The sequence below is a fragment of the Microcaecilia unicolor genome, unplaced genomic scaffold (assembly GCF_901765095.1).
Source record: "Microcaecilia unicolor unplaced genomic scaffold, aMicUni1.1, whole genome shotgun sequence".
NCBI lineage: Eukaryota > Metazoa > Chordata > Amphibia > Gymnophiona > Siphonopidae > Microcaecilia > Microcaecilia unicolor.
In genome coordinates, this window is record NW_021963367.1 from 44423 (window position 1) to 61010 (window position 16588).

The 16588-nt window shown below is 45.2% G+C and overlaps 1 long non-coding RNA gene across 1 annotated transcript; it reads left to right on the plus strand.

Annotated features, from left to right (window-relative positions):
• Positions 1 to 276: 276 nt before the first annotated feature.
• LOC115459252 lies at positions 277 to 10825 on the plus strand. Its single transcript, XR_003940237.1, has 5 exons — positions 277 to 314; positions 490 to 533; positions 1005 to 1088; positions 3387 to 3482; positions 10642 to 10825. It is a non-coding gene; the product is annotated as an uncharacterized LOC115459252 (long non-coding RNA).
• Positions 10826 to 16588: the final 5763 nt, after the last annotated feature.

A 16588-nucleotide genomic window follows, 5' to 3' on the forward strand; every position in this document is an offset into this window, starting at 1 on the left:
CACTATCCTTTCCCCTTTACACATTGAATTTCAATCCATAGGGATTCCAAGATGTGTTTGATTACTGCAGAATTTTCAATCTATTTGATTCATGCCCTCCGTAACATGCAAAGTGACTACTTCACCAATTCGATCCACCCAATCATACGATATAATTTGTTATTCTCCTTCTTTAGGAAGAGAGGTGGAGACTGTCAAAGTTGAACCTTCCAATGTTATTCAAGCAGATATTGATATTTAAATATTTTTAATTATTTTTATTCTTTCCTTCTTTTAGGTTGGAGAGTTTGAATGACCATGCAGTGACTCCCGAGGTAGATATAAATTTAGATAACTCCATACGTCTAAGGACTCCTCTGATACTAAATCTCCCCATCTTCACACCCCCAACACTCGAATTATTACTCATTCTACATTCTCAAACCCTCCCAGGCACCATCCATGTGAGGATTCCTATGACCTTTGACTCTTCTTTTTTATTCTTTACAGATGTTTTGTATAGAGTTGAGGATGGACAATTTTTGTGTACCTAGGTAAGATTATAAGAATATTTTGAACATAAGAACATAAGCATTGCTGTACTGGGAAAGACCAAAGGTCCATCAAGCCCAGTATCCTGTTTCTAACAGTGGCCAATCCAAGTCACAAGTACCTGGCAAGATCCCAGAAGAGCAAAACAAATTTTATTCTGCTTATCCTAGAATATGCTTTGGATTTTCCCAAGTCCATCTTAATATTAGCTTATTGATTCTTTTTTAGAAAACTATCCAAAACATTTATAAACCCTGCTAAGCTAACTGCTTTTACCCTAGAAACAAATTCCAGAGTTTAATTACACATTGAGTGAAGAAATATCTTCTATGATTCTTTTTAAATTTACTACTTACTAGCTATATTGCATGCCTCCTAGTCCTAATATTTTTGGAAAGAGTAAACGAGCAATTCACCTCTACCCATTCCACTCCACTCAGTATTTTATAAACTTGTATCATATCTCCCCTCAGATTTGAAAGCTTAATAAAGAACCCTAAATGTGACTCTCTCCAGGAAATCGTGGACAATACATGTAGAATATGTGTCCCTATAAAGTAAGTACATCTGTCAGTCACTTGTATTGTCCCTACCCTAACCTCTTTTTTGATTCTGTTTCTTCACCACCCTTTCTCTCCTTTCTTCTCTGCACCTTTATCCCTTCCAATTGCCTCTCCTCTCTACTCACCTCATCTCCCTGCAGTCCCCCACTTCAGCCCCCTTATCCAATCCTCAGGTCTGCAGTTATCTTCTCCTTCTCCCAGACTCCACATCGGATCCAACTAACTCCCACTCCTGCCTGAATCATTTTTAAAATTATTTGTTTAGTCTATCAAGTGCTGTATGGGAATTATGAACTGTTAAGTCAATTCTTTTCACATTTACTTTAAATAATTCTGTCAGAATGCAGGAAAATTTAGTACTGAGGTACCCGGTTTTTGGAAATATAAGATTTAAACATCAGGTTGATGCTACTACTGAATGGAATTCTTTACCGTTAGGTAACTATGGATGGTTGTATAAGAAATTGAAGACCTTTTGTTAATCCTACTATTCTGTTATATCCTGCTTCTGTACAACATCTTGCATTGTAAACTACCTAGAATCTCATGTTGGGATTTGTGTGGTATATAACCTTGGCATTAGATTAGATTAGATCTGCCACCATCGGCCCTTTTCTCCCATCCTCAACCCTAGCATCAGACCCTCTACCACCCTATCAAATGCATCATCAGTTTCCTTTTCTCCCCCTCTCTCTCCTTCCCTTTATCCAGCATCTCTCCTCTGTTGGCTCAGCAGCTTCCCTATCTGTCCCCCTCAGTCCAGCATCTCCTTTTCTTAACACTCCCTCATTGTCTGCCCTTCTCATCGCAGATCCTCTGTGTGTCTCTGACAGGGTCAGTAGTGAAAAGTACAGTGTTGTGCTGCCAGGTCTCACCTTTAAGTGCACGGCAAGTTTCGTCTCAGACCCTGCCCACAAGGCAACAGGAAGTATGCATCCATGACCGGTCTTAGCAATTGGGGGACCCTATGCAGACCACTTCAGAGGGCCCCTACCCCTGCCAGCGCCACCACCATAAGCTATTATCAGAGTGTAAAAGGAGGCTCAAAGCTCTCGGAACCCCACCTCTACCCATATTTTGATGTGCATCCATCACATTTCAGTAGAAAGTGGCATACAGCAGTAGCGATTTTCATATCCCATCAACTGCTGAGCCCAGAGTCTCTTCATTGCTGCATCCTACCCTTGCAGAAATAGGAAGTGGCATCAAAAGGAAATGTAGATGCACATTAAGGTACGGAGAAGGAAGGTGTTCCGAGACAGGAGGACAGACGTAGCAGAGATGCAAGGCCCCTAGGAGCATGGGGCCCTGTGTGACCACCCCTGTTGCCCCTGACTAAGACCGGCCCTGTATGAGTCAGATGGATTGGGACTCAGAAGAGACTTGTCGTACACTTGAATGAGATATCATGTGGCATGGTACTGTTCTTTTCAGCACTGACGCTTTCAGAGCAACAAGGAGGAACTGGGATGGGAGAGACAGACTGCAGGGGAGGGGATGGGAGGTAGAGGGGGGGGGGATGATTGACCATGGGGAATTAGGAGAGGAGAATGACAGAGAGGCATTCTGTTTTACAATGACTGAGGGGGCAATGCTTCCTTTACGTGCCACACCATGCAAATGTGCCCACCCCTTCAGGAAAAAAAATGCAGAACTCAGGGATGCGAATTTGTGACTTAATGAGGAAGGCAGATATGGGCATTGGCAGACTGAGTAGGGATTCGGCTACTAGGCAGCTGGTGGGGCATCTGCAAGTGTGGTTAGATGCCTGGGGAAATTGAGACAAGTTGTAGAAGAGTGGGGCAGGGCTTGGAAGGTTTACAGACTCAGAATAACCTTCCTTGCTTGACAAAGTAGTTGACAGTGGAGCGACTGTGTGTTGCTGCCACTGAGGTGATACCAGGATCTGAATAATTTTTTTTTAGTAAGCTGTAAGAGGAAACATTCACCCCTGTATAGACTCCAGAACAGGCAAAATATTCTTGATAACAACAACTCACTTGTCTCATCTTCGGTCCCAAATTTATCACAGAAATCCTACTTATTTTTATTTTCAAAATATCAAAACTTATCTTGTCATAATTATTTTAAAATTCATACTTCACATATCTTAAGGCTTCTTGATTATATATTTTGGACTTGAGCCAACATGACATGTTTTGCAAAGCTGTGTCAGGGCCCATCATTGTTATTGCACAAAACATTCCTAATTTTGGCCCCATGTTCTGTCATCGGTGAGGGTTGGTGTGTGTTCTGTGTACAAACCTCAATCTCTGTGTCTTATATTTACAGAACTAAATATGAGAGGACATTATCACTTATAGAAGCTCTGTTTTGTTGTTGTGAAATGCGTACGGAAGAATCTTCTATTCTACCATGAGAGAAAATGTGAGTATTGAGCTCCGCAGAAAGAAAATAATTCAGGGTATCACTGGACCCCTGGCAACACCCCTCCCTTCTCTATCACAGGAGCTGCATCTGTGCCTCTCAGGCAGAGTTTTGGAGCTGAAATGGGTGGGTGGGATGGAAATGGGGTTACCAGTGAGGGGGATTAAACCTCAGGGAGCAACACCTGAATGAAGGTTCCTGACACCACAGCCCAAAGGAGGCTAAATCTGACTGAGATGGAAACCCAGGGAAGCAGGAAAAGGACACCAGACCAAAAGAATGTGAATTAGTGTAACTCCATTACCATATATACAACTAGGTAGTATGTACATGAAAATCTCACAGTCCTGCTTAGTTCTCTCAGATAAATGAAATTAATAAATTCCATAGTTGTAGGAATTGGTTTAATTTGTTTACCTTACTGCTGGGAGAGCAGGGGGGTCGGATGGAGGTGTCCTGGGTTGCCAGGGAGATGTTTAATTAGGATGAATTCCTGCACATGAGCAATTCATTCCAAGGAGACCTGCACTGACACCTGAGATTTTAAAAGTGCTAAAAGAAGTTTTAAAAGTATTTGCATTAAATCTAATTGCAGAATTTAGGTGCTAGGAAATGGGATTGGTATGCTATGTACTCAAATTTGCTCAAGCCTTATGCAAATTAGTCCGTTTTTGGGAGGTTCTCATTTGCATATTTGTGGGTAAACATTGATGGGAATGTTTACAGCCTTAATGTTAGGGAATGGCTCTGATCCAAAATGTGAAGTTTGATACAAAAACGAAGGGTTTATCTAGTGTTTTTTACTAAAAATTCCCATTAGAGTGTCTGTATGTTAATCTGCAATCAAATAGAGCTTTCTGATTGGATGATCAGCTCCTGTTAGAAATCTGCCCAGCAGTGTTGCCAGGTGGGCAGTTTTCCGCGACCCGCCACGGGAATGTTTTGCCCGTGGCGGGTTGCGTTTTTTTGGGCTTGTTTTGGGGTCTTTCGGCAGTTTTTTCAGTGGTTTTTCGGGCCGTGGGGGCGGGGCTAGAGGTGTTTGGGCGGGTCAATGATGGTGAGGCGGGGCCGATGACAGCAGGGGCGGGGTTGATGACGGTGGGGGTGGGGTGTCAGGGGCGGGGTTTAACTTTGGGCAGGTTTTGGGCTGGTTTTGGGCTGGTTTGGGTGGGGAAAAAATTTTCCACCTGGCAACCCTGCTGCCCAGGAACAGAGAGGGGAGAGCAAACTGACGATTTGGCCAAGACAGACATGCAGCTGTGAGCTCCGTGTGTGTAAGAATTGAAAGAAAGAATTGTTGTTTGATCTAAGTTGACTGAAATTATAAAAGAGTGCCTTATATGTGTGAAAAGAGATTGGTGGAGATTTACAAGTTTGAGGTTTCTTCTGAGAAAAGGATCTGAATATTTCAGGATTACTTGAAGCTTATGAAAAATAGAAAAGGGAGAATTTCAGTTTAAGAGTGTTTAAATCCTATAAGTTCAAAAAAGACTTTGCTCACATTTTGAATTAGCCAGATTAGTAAACTTACTGAGTAGAGAGGGGAATGCATCTATGAGTGTGTGTGTGAGAGAGTTTCATTCATTTTAGGAGCTTCAAAAGGGAAGAAGTGCTCTCCATCTACATAGATAGGGCTATAAATTTTCAGTTTAATAATTTGAGTCAGGAAAATTAGAGGGTAGGAAGTTTCTTTAGCTTGGCACAGTCCAGGTTCCTGCTGTAGGTAGTCAAATCGATGAAAGACAACTTCTAAAGGAGAGATCTCTTGAAGAAGGAAACAACTTAATACAGGAAATTGAGGAAGAGAGAGAGACAATTCACACTTTTTCTGAAACTCCTGTTACCACACAAGTGAACTGAGATTTAATTTTGAAAATATAGGAAGAAGGAGAAATCCAATTAACATAGTAGATGACGGCAGAAAAAGACCTGCACGGTCCATCCAGTCTGCCCAACAAGATAATTTCACGTGTGCTACTTTTTCTGTATACCTTACCTTGATTTGTATCTGCCATTGTCAGGACACAGACCGTATAAGTCTGCCCATCATTAGCCCCGCCTCCCAACCACCAGCCCCGCCTCCCACCACCGGCTCTGCCTCCCAATCTTGGCTAAGCTTCTGGGGATCCCTTTCTTCCGAGCAGGATTCCTTTATGTTTATCCCACGCATGTTTGAATTCCGTTACTCTTTTCATCTCCACCACCTCCCGCGGAAGGGCATTCCAAGCATCCACCACCCTCTCCGTGAAAAAACACTTCCTGACATTTTTCTTGAGTCTGCCCCCCTTCAATCTCATTTCATGTCCTTTAGTTCTACCGCCTTCCCATCTCCGGAAAAGGTTCATTTGCGGATTAACACCTTTCAGATATTTGAACGTCTGTATCATATCACCCCTGTTTCTCTTTTCCTCCAGGGTATACATGTTTAGGTCCACAAGTCTCTCCTCACACTTCTTGTAACACAAATCCCATACCATTCTCGTAGCTTTTCTTTGCACCGCTTCAATTCTTTTTACATCCTTAACAAGATACGGCCTCCAAAACTGAACACAATACTCCAGGTGGGGCCTCACCAACGACATACAGGGGCATCAACACCCCCTTTCTTCTGCTGGTTACACCTCTCTCTATACAGCCTAACAACCTTCTAGCTACGGCCACCGCCTTGTCACACTGTTTCGTCGCCTTCAAATCCTCAGATACTATCACCCCAAGATCCCTCTCCCCGTCCGTACCTATCAGACTCTCACAGCCTAACACATACATCTCCCGTGGATTTCTATTCCCTAAGTGCAATTGCAAGAATAAGGGGGAATTAAATATTATATTTGTTGAATTACATTAATCTGCACTGCAAGGTTTAAGAACATGTGCTCAGAACATAAAAGACCATTTATTTACAATCAGTGGCGTTCCTAGCCAATCCCAGTCTCCCGCGTCACCGAACCACGTCCCGCGTCACTAACCCCGCCTCCCACCACTAGCCCCGCCCCCGTCATCCCTGATGTCAACTCCGGCCCAGAAAAGCTTCTATTGGACCAAATTGGACCAATAGAAGCCCCGGAAAAGCTTCTATTGGACCGAACTGGACCAACAGAAGCCCCGGAAAAAAACGCCGAACTCGCATAGCGGCGATGGGAAAACCGCCCAAAAACCACATCCCGTGGCCGGTGAAATTTTCCCGCCGCCGCTGGCGAAAACCCGCCCAACTGGGCGGTAAAACCGCCCACCTGGCAACTTTGCTTCCTGCTGGCAAATGGCTTTCTGTATATGTTTCTTTGTCTGGGGGTTTCACAAACCCCCAGTCTCTGTGTCTGCTGTTCCATCTTTCAGCTTTTATTATGCTGATTCACACCCAGCCAAGCTTTTGTTCAGTCTTCCAGGTGGGAGGAGAAGAGGAACTTGAAATCTCTTTGCTTCAGTACCTTTTATCTTTGTATCTGACCTAACAAAATATTTAAACAACTCTGGTATCATGCTACAAGATGATAATGGACTTCCGATCATGGCAATACACAACAGATTGGCATTAAATATTAAATATCGCAGAAATGGTGGAACCATGAGAGACACCTGTTGTGATAACAGACCATCCTTAAAAGGCTCTATAGAATAGAGCAGAACCAACACACTACCCTGAATACCTAAGGAATACAACATGTTAAGCAATATTTATAAATAGTAACATACGTAGTAGATGACGGCAGAAAAAGATCTGCACGGTCCATCCAGTCTGCCCAACAAGACAAACTCATATGTGCTACTTTTTATGTACCTGTATATCTTACCTTGATTTGTAACTGTCATTTTCAGGGCACAGACCGTACAAGTCTGCCCAGCACTATCCCCGCCTCCCAACCACCAGCCCCGCCTCCCACCACCGGCTCTGGCACAGACCATACAAGTCTGCCCAGCACTATCCCCGCCTCCCAACCACCAGCCCCGCCTCCCACCACCGGCTCTGGCACAGACCATAATAATTCTGGCCAGCACTATCCCCGCCTCCCAACCACCAGCCCCGCCTCCCACCACCGGCTCTGGCACAGACCATAATAATTCTGGCCAGCACTATCCCCGCCTCCCAACCACCAGCCCCGCCTCCCACCACCGGCTCCGCCACCAATATTTATGATGTCAAAGATGAAATAGGACGATAGCTCTCAACCTGAGTAAGATCCAGAACACTCCCCTTCAATAAAGGATAAACTGAAGCCCTTTTTAGAGTCACAGGACTTATTCATTGGGCAGTCGTGGGATCTAATAGGTCATGGCTTTCTGTTTTTATTGAACCCTCATCTCCATCCCTCATTCTCGGAGACTTCAACATACACGTTGATGACCTGTCCAACTCTCACGCTTCTCAGTTCCTCACTCTAACATCCTCCTTAAACCTCCAGCTATGTTCCACCACCCCTACTCACCGTGATGGCCATTGCCTTGACCTCGTCCTCTCCTCTTCCGGCTCACCCTCCAATTTCCACACCTCAGCTCTTCCTGTCTCTGATCATCACCTGATCACCTTCACACTTCTTCACCCTCCCCCTCAGCCCCGCCCAACATTAACCACTACTTCCAGGAATCTCCAGATTATTGACCCTCCCACCTTATCATCTAGTATTTCTAATCTCCTCCCCTCCATCATGTCCTCCGAGTCTGTTGACGAGGCTGTCTCCGCTTACAATGCCACTCTCTCCTCTGCTCTGGACACCCTTGCACCATCCACCTCCCGTCCCACAAGGCGTACTAATCCCCAGCCCTGGCTGACCCCTTGCATCCGTTACCTTCGCTCCTGCGCCCGATCTGCTGAACGCCTCTGGAGGAAATCTCGCACCCATTCAGATTTCCTTCACTACAAATTCATGCTATCCTCCTTCCAGTCCTCACTATTCCTTGCCAAACAGGACTATTACACCCAATTGACTAATTCTCTCAGCTCTAACCCTCGTCGTCTCTTCGCCACCTTTAACTCCCTCCTCAAAGTGCCCTCCGCTCCCACCCCCCCGTCACTCTCTCCTCAATCACTGGCTGACTACTTCCGCGACAAGGTGCAAAAGATCAACCTTGAGTTCACTACCAAGCCACCTCCTCCTCTTCACCCTTCAACCCTCTCCCTCAACCAACCAACCCAGACCTCCTTCTCCTCCTTTCCTGATATCTCCGAGGAGGAAACCGCCCGCCTTCTTTCCTCCTCAAAATGCACCACTTGTTCCTCTGATCCCATCCCCACCAACTTACTTAACACCATCTCTCCTACTATCACCCCCTCCATCTGTCATATCCTCAACCTCTCTCTCTCCACTGCAACTGTCCCCAACACCTTCAAGCATGCTGTAGTCACGCCACTCCTCAAAAAACCATCACTAGACCCTACCTGTCCCTCCAACTACCGCCCCATCTCCCTCCTACCCTTCCTCTCCAAGACACTTGAGCGCGCAGTCCACAGCCGCTGCCTTGATTTTCTCTCCTCTCATGCCATCCTTGATCCGCTTCAATCCGGTTTTCGCCCTCTTCACTCGACAGAAACAGCACTTTCTAAAGTCTGTAATGACCTGTTCCTTGCCAAATCCAGAGGCCACTACTCCATCCTCATCCTCCTGGATCTATCCGCCGCTTTTGACACTGTCAATCATGACTTACTTCTTGCCACACTGTCCTCATTTGGGTTCCAGGGCTCTGTCCTCTCCTGGTTCTCCTCCTATCTCTCCCACCGCACCTTCAAAGTTCACTCTCATGGATCTTCCTCCACCCCCATCCCCTTATCTGTTGGTGTTCCCCAGGGATCGGTCCTTGGACCCCTTCTCTTCTCAATCTACACCTCTTCCCTGGGCTCCCTGATCTCATCTCATGGTTTCCAGTATCATCTCTATGCTGATGACACCCAACTGTATCTCTCCACACCAGACATCACCGCGGAGACCCAGGCAAAGGTATCGGCCTGCTTATCCGACATTGCTGCCTGGATGTCCAACCGCCACCTGAAACTGAACATGTCCAAGACCGAGCTTATCGTCTTTCCACCAAAACCCACTTCTCCTCTTCCTCCACTTTCTATTTCAGTTGATAACACCCTCATCCTCCCCGTCTCATCTGCCCGCAACCTCGGAGTCATCTTTGACTCCTCTCTCTCCTTCTCTGCGCATATCCAGCAGATAGCCAAGACCTGTCGCTTCTTCCTCTTTAACATCAGCAAAATTCGCCCTTTCCTCTCTGAACACACCACCCGAACTCTCGTCCACGCTCTCATTACCTCTCGCCTGGACTACTGCAACTTACTCCTCACCGGCCTCCCACTTAGCCATCTATCCCCCCTTCAGTCTGTTCAGAACTCTGCTGCACGTCTCATATTCCGCCAGAACCGATATACTCATATCACCCCTCTCCTCAGGTCACTTCACTGGCTTCCGATCAGATACCGCATTCAATTCAAGCTTCTCCTTCTTACCTACAAATGCACTCAGTCTGCTGCCCCTCACTACCTCTCTACCCTCATCTCCCCTTACGTTCCCGCCCGTAACCTCCATTCACAGGATAAATCCCTCCTCTCAGTACCCTTCTCCACCATCGCCAACTCCAGGCTCCGCTCATTCTGCCTCACCTCACCCTATGCTTGGAACAACCTTCCTGAACCCTTACGCCAAGCCCCCTCCCTGCCCGTCTTCAAGTCTTTGCTTAAAGCCCACCTCTTCAATGCTGCGTTCGGCACCTAACCCTTACCGTTCAGTGAATCCAGAATGCCCCAATTTGATTGCCCCTATCGGACCGACCGTTCACTTGTCTATTAGATTGTAAGCTCTTTGAGCAGGGACTGTCTCTCTTTGTTAAATTGTACAGCGCTGCGTAACCCTAGTAGCGCTCTAGAAATGTTAAGTAGTAGTAATATTTCAAAAATTAATAAGGTTGGCACTCTTCAAAATGTTCTCTACTGTGACTTGAGACTCCTCTGAGGGCTTTTTACTGGGACAGTAGCCAAGTTTGATTTAATAACTCCTGTTTTGAGCTCTGTGACTCTACTTAGCTGAGAACATATCAGGAACTCCTTACACTGTTCCGAGTTTCAGGGTCTAGGTAGGAGTGTTTGTGTTCTATATGATGTTGTGAGGTGGGGGGGCGAGATATTCCCCCTGGTTCTGCTCATGCTGTCTCATCTCTCCTCCTCTAGTGAACCGGACTTGTACCTGATTTTGGACCAGCCTCACTGTTGAAATTCAGAAGAGTCTTTCTCCAGCCTGAGGACATCACCCCTGTACCCTCTACTCCCACAGCCCTCCAGGGACTCCTGGTGACATTACTGGAGCTCTGGTTACTTTCTATTAGAGTAAATAAAACCTTTGCAGCATCATTCAGTGATTGTCTTATTGTTGTCTATATACAATGAGGTTAATATTTGTAGCAAGTATCTCAGACTGACAGGACTGAGGAATACCCCAGAGGCTGTACATAAACAATCTCCACCTCATTCTCAAGCATCTTTCACCCTTCTTCACAGAGGGTATAGTTGTGAAAATCCTTCCCCTCTCTTTTATGGTGAAACCCTTTGGGCAGTGGTTAAGCCCAATATTTCTCCTCTCTCTGACTGTGGGTATGAAACTGGTTTCTACTTTTAAATTACTTGCTAATATATTACAGGGTCTGCAGCCTGGATTTTAATGGGTAGAATCATGGACTATATATCCCACAATGCTTTAGGGTTTAAATTCCAAACCCAGGATTGGCCAAATGTCTCCCTCCTGGAACTAGGTAACTTGGCAGCTCTGCATTAGAGGTTCCCTATAAAGTGTTTCCAGTGGTTTCTGAGGATTCATTTCTCTGCTCTTCAAGGAAACAACTTTATCCTGGGTTATCCCCTTGTTCAATGAGAGCAGCCTACTTCTGTGCAATCTGGAAGACGTTGTAACTGGTTAGGCCACAGGGTCTTTATCTGCCTTCATTTTTTCTGTGTTTCATTGCTTCTTACTGCCATGATCCTGAGGTTTGGGGATGCCCTTCTCCCTACTCCAAAGAGTCCTGTCCAGTGATCATAACTACCTTTGCTTCAACGCAATGGGGCTGTGAACAGAGTGAGGTTGCTCTTGCCTCAAAAGTATACCACAAATATCCCCAGTAAATTGCAGGGACAGGATAGAATGACTCAGGTTTCGGGAAAGGATGAACATTGTCAACTTTTGTTGCCAGATTGGTAGGGGCTTTGTTATGAGTGTATGGGGATGACGGCTGCACGGGGAAGGGGAAACTGAGATTGAATTAATGGGTTTCAATGTTTTGACTTCACTTTGGCTCCTGTCTATTAAACCTCCTTGGTGAAAACGACTACTACTTATCATTTCTATAGGCCTACCAGACGTACGCAGCGCTGTACACTTGAACATGAAGAGACAGTCCCTGCTCCACAGAGCTTACAATAAACCCTTCACGGGGCTGGGGGAAGGTCTCTCGGTCTCCTAGATATACATTCACCAAACTGACGCTTTCCCTGTAGTACTTTTACTGTTGCTACAAATTATACATTTGCTTAATCTCTGTTTGCACTCCCCTACGCAGCCGTCATCGCCATACACTCAAGGTGCTGCAAGGAGGTTTAATAGCCAAAAGTGGAAGTGAGCCTATCTAGTCCACAGTAAGCAAGGAAGCCAATTTGGTTCATCTCTGTTTCCACTCCCCTACGCAGCCGTCATCGCCATACACTCAAGGTGCTGCAAGGAGGTTTAATAGCCAAAAGTGGAAGTGAGCCTATCTAGTCCACAGTAAGCAAGGAAGCCAATTTGGTTAAGCTCTGTTTCCACTCCCCTACGCAGCCGTCATCGCCATACACTCAAGGTGCTGCAAGGAGGTTTAATAGCCAGGACTGGAAGTGAGCCTATCTAGTCCACAGTAAGCAAGGAAGCCAATTTGGGTAATCTCTGTTTCCACTCCCCTCACGCAGCCGTCATCTCCAGCACATTCAAAACAAAGCCAACCTTTGCTTTGTTATGAGTGTACGGGGATGACGGCTGCGCGGGGAAAGGAAAACTGAGATTCACCTAATGGGTTTCAACATTTTGACGTCATTTTGTCTCCTGTCTATTGAACCTCCTTGGTGAAAAATCTTAGTTTCTTACCTGTAACGGTAGTTTTCCATGGACAAAGGATCTTCTAGCCACACCTCTGAATATACGCCATGATGATGTGCGTGACCCAGCTATCCAATAGGAATGCTTAAAAAGTAAAAGCAATAAAGTTAGCGCATTCCCGCCCAGATATGCAGTATAAATACCGTATGACAGCCCAGACCAGTCAGTTTAATAAATATAGCTACGATAACTAGGGAGGGAAAAATCTTAGTTTCTTACCTGTAACGGTAGTTTTCCGCGGACAAAGGATCTTCTAGCCACACCTCTGAAGACTCCCAAGCATACACAGGTAACAATCATGTGATAGATAAAACATGAATAATCCAATAAACATGACGAATGAAATTTGTTACCTGTGGGAGGAGGAGGAAGACAGAGTGGGACCAGGCTGCTGGCATCGGCGTTTAAGAAGGAGATAGAGCAGCTTTTAAACTAGAAATGGGGGGAAGGCCGACAGTCGCTCAAAAGAGCATGGTTCGGGATAAGGTATCTTTCAAAGATATCACCATAACAGGGAAGATAGAGTATCCTGATAGTGAGGTTGCAAAAGAGATTGTAGTAGATCGGGTATCCTTAAATAACAATAAAAATCAGACAAAAGATTGCCAATTAATACTGTCAAGTACTAAGCATGATGTACTTAGGAACAACAAACATAGTTTGAAATGTCTATATGCGAATGCCAGGAGCCTAAGAAATAAGATGGGGGAGTTAGAATATATTGCACTAAATGAAAAATTAGATATAATAGGCATCTCTGAGACCTGGTGGAAGGAGGATAACCAGTGGGACACTGTCATACCGGGGTACAAATTATATCGTAGTGATAGGGTGAATCGGATTGGTGGAGGGGTAGCATTGTATATTAACGAGAGCCTTGAATCAAATAGATTGAAAATTCTGCAGGAAACAAAACACTCCTTGGAATCACTGTGGATTGAAATTCCATGTGCAAAGGGGAAAAGGATAGTGATAGGAGTGTACTACCGTCCGCCTGGCCAGGACAAACAGACGGATGCGGAAATGTTAAAGGAAATCAGGGACGCAAACAAACTGGGCAAAAATACATAGTAAAAACTTTTTTAGATACATTAAAAGCAGGAAACCGGCCAAAGAGTCGGTTGGGCCGCTGGACGAAAATGGTGTTAAAGGGGCGATCAAGGAGGACAAAGCCGTAGCGGAGAAATTAAACGAATTCTTTGCTTCGGTCTTCACCGAGGAGGATTTGGGGGGGACACCGGTGCCGGAAAGAATATTTGAAGCGGGGGAGTCGGAGAAACTAAACAAATTCTCTGTAACCTTGGAGGATGTAATGGGTCAGTTCAGCAAGCTGAAGAGTAGTAAATCACCGGGACCTGATGGTATTCATCCCAGAGTATTAATAGAACTAAAAAATGAACTTGCGGAGCTACTGTTAGAAATATGCAATCTGTCCCTAAAATCGAGTGTAATACCGGAAGACTGGAGGGTAGCCAATGTTACTCCGATTTTTAAGAAGGGTTCCAGAGGAGATCCGGGAAATTATAGACCGGTGAGTCTGACGTCGGTGCCGGGCAAGATGGTGGAGGCTATTATTAAGAATAAAATTGCAGAGCATATACAAAACATGGACTGATGAGACAAAGTCAGCACGGATTTAGTGAAGGGAAGTCTTGCCTCACCAATCTAATGCATTTTTTGAGGGGGTAAGCAAACATGTGGACAATGGGGAGCCGGTTGATATTGTATATCTGGATTTTCAGAAGGCGTTTGACAAAGTGCCGCACGAAAGACTCCTGAAGAAATTGCAGAGTCATGGAATCGGAGGTAGGGTATTATTATGGATTAAGAACTGGTTGAAAGATAGGAAGCAGAGAGTAGGATTGCGTGGCCAGTATTCTCAGTGGAGGAGGGTAGTTAGTGGGGTCCCGCAGGGGTCTGTGCTGGGTCCGTTGCTTTTTAATGTATTTATAAATGACCTAGAGATGGGAATAACTAGTGAGGTAATTAAATTCGCCGATGACACAAAATTATTCAGGGTCGTCAAGTCGCAGGAGGAATGTGAACGATTACAGGAGGACCTTGCGAGACTGGGAGAATGGGCGTGCAAGTGGCAGATGAAGTTCAATGTTGACAAGTGCAAAGTGATGCATGTGGGTAAGAGGAACCCGAATTATAGCTACGTCTTGCAAGGTTCCGCGTTAGGAGTTACGGATCAAGAAAGGGATCTGGGTGTCGTCGTCGATGATACGCTGAAACCTTCTGCTCAGTGTGCTGCTGCGGCTAGGAAAGCGAATAGAATGTTGGGTGTTATTAAGAAGGGTATGGAGTCCAGGTGTGCGGATGTTATAATGCCGTTGTATCGCTCCATGGTGCGACCGCACCTGGAGTATTGTGTTCAGTACTGGTCTCCGTATCTCAAAAAAGATATAGTAGAATTGGAAAAGGTACAGCGAAGGGCGACGAAAATGATAGTGGGGATGGGACGACTTTCCTATGAAGAGAGGCTGAGAAGGCTAGGGCTTTTCAGCTTGGAGAAGAGACGGCTGAGGGGAGATATGATAGAAGTGTATAAAATAATGAGTGGAATGGATCGGGTGGATGTGAAGCGACTGTTCACGCTATCCAAAAATACTAGGACTAGAGGGCATGAGTTGAAGCTACAGTGTGGTAAATTTAAAACGAATCGGAGAAAATTTTTCTTCACCCAACGTGTAATTAGACTCTGGAATTCATTGCCGGAGAACGTGGTACGGGCGGTTAGCTTGACGGAGTTTAAAAAGGGGTTAGATAGATTCCTAAAGGACAAGTCCATAGACCGCTATTAAATGGACTGGAAAAATTCCTCATTTTTAGGTACAACTTGTCTGGAATGTTTTTACGTTTGGGGAGCGTGCCAGGTGCCCTTGACCTGGATTGGCCACTGTCGGTGACAGGATGCTGGGCTAGATGGACCTTTGGTCTTTCCCAGTATGGCACTACTTATGTACTTATGTACTTATGGGCAACACAATAATAATGGGGGATTTCAATTACCCGCATATAGACTGGGTTAATGTAACATCTGTACACGCAAGGGACATAAGATTTCTTGATGAAATCAAGGACAGCTTCATGGAACAGCTAGTTCAGGAGCCGACAAGAGAAGGAAAAATACTAGACTTAGTCCTTAGTGGTGCTCATGATCTAGTGCAGGGGGTAACGGTACGAGGGCCGCTTGATAACAGTGATCATAATATGATCGGTTTTGATATTGGCATTGAAGGAAGTGAAACTAGGAAATCAAGTACGCTAGCGTTTAACTATAGAAAAGGTGATTACGACAAAATGAGAAAAATGGTGAAAAAAAGACTGAAAGGAGCAGCTCGCAGAGTAAAAAACTTGCGTCAGGCGTGGATGCTGTTTAAAAACACCATCCTGGAGGTTCAGGACAAATATATTCCACGTATTAGAAAAAAGGGAAAAAAGACTAAACGTCAGCCGGCGTGGCTAAACAGTAAGATAAAGGAAGTCATTAGAGCCAAAAAACAATCCTTCAGAAAGTGGAGAAGAGAACCAACTGAAAGTAACAGGATAGATCATAAGGAATGCCAAGCCAAATGCAAAGCGGAGATAAGGAGGGCAAAAAAGGACTTTGAGAAGAAATTAGCGTTGGAAGCAAAAATACATAGTAAAAATTTTTTTAGATACATTAAAAGCAGGAAACCGGCCAAAGAGTCGGTTGGGCCGCTGGACGAAAATGGTGTTAAAGGGGCGATCAGGGAGGACAAAGCCGTAGCGGAGAAATTAAATGAATTCTTTGCTTCGGTCTTCACCGAGGAGGATTTGGGGGGGACACCGGTGCCGGAAAGAATATTTGAAGCGGGGGAGTCGGAGAAACTAAACGAATTCTCTGTAACCTTGGAGGATGTAATGGGTCAGTTCAGCAAGCTGAAGAGTAGTAAATCACCGGGACCTGATGGTATTCATCCCAGAGTATTAATAGAACTAAAAAATGAACTTGCGGAGCTACTGTTAGAA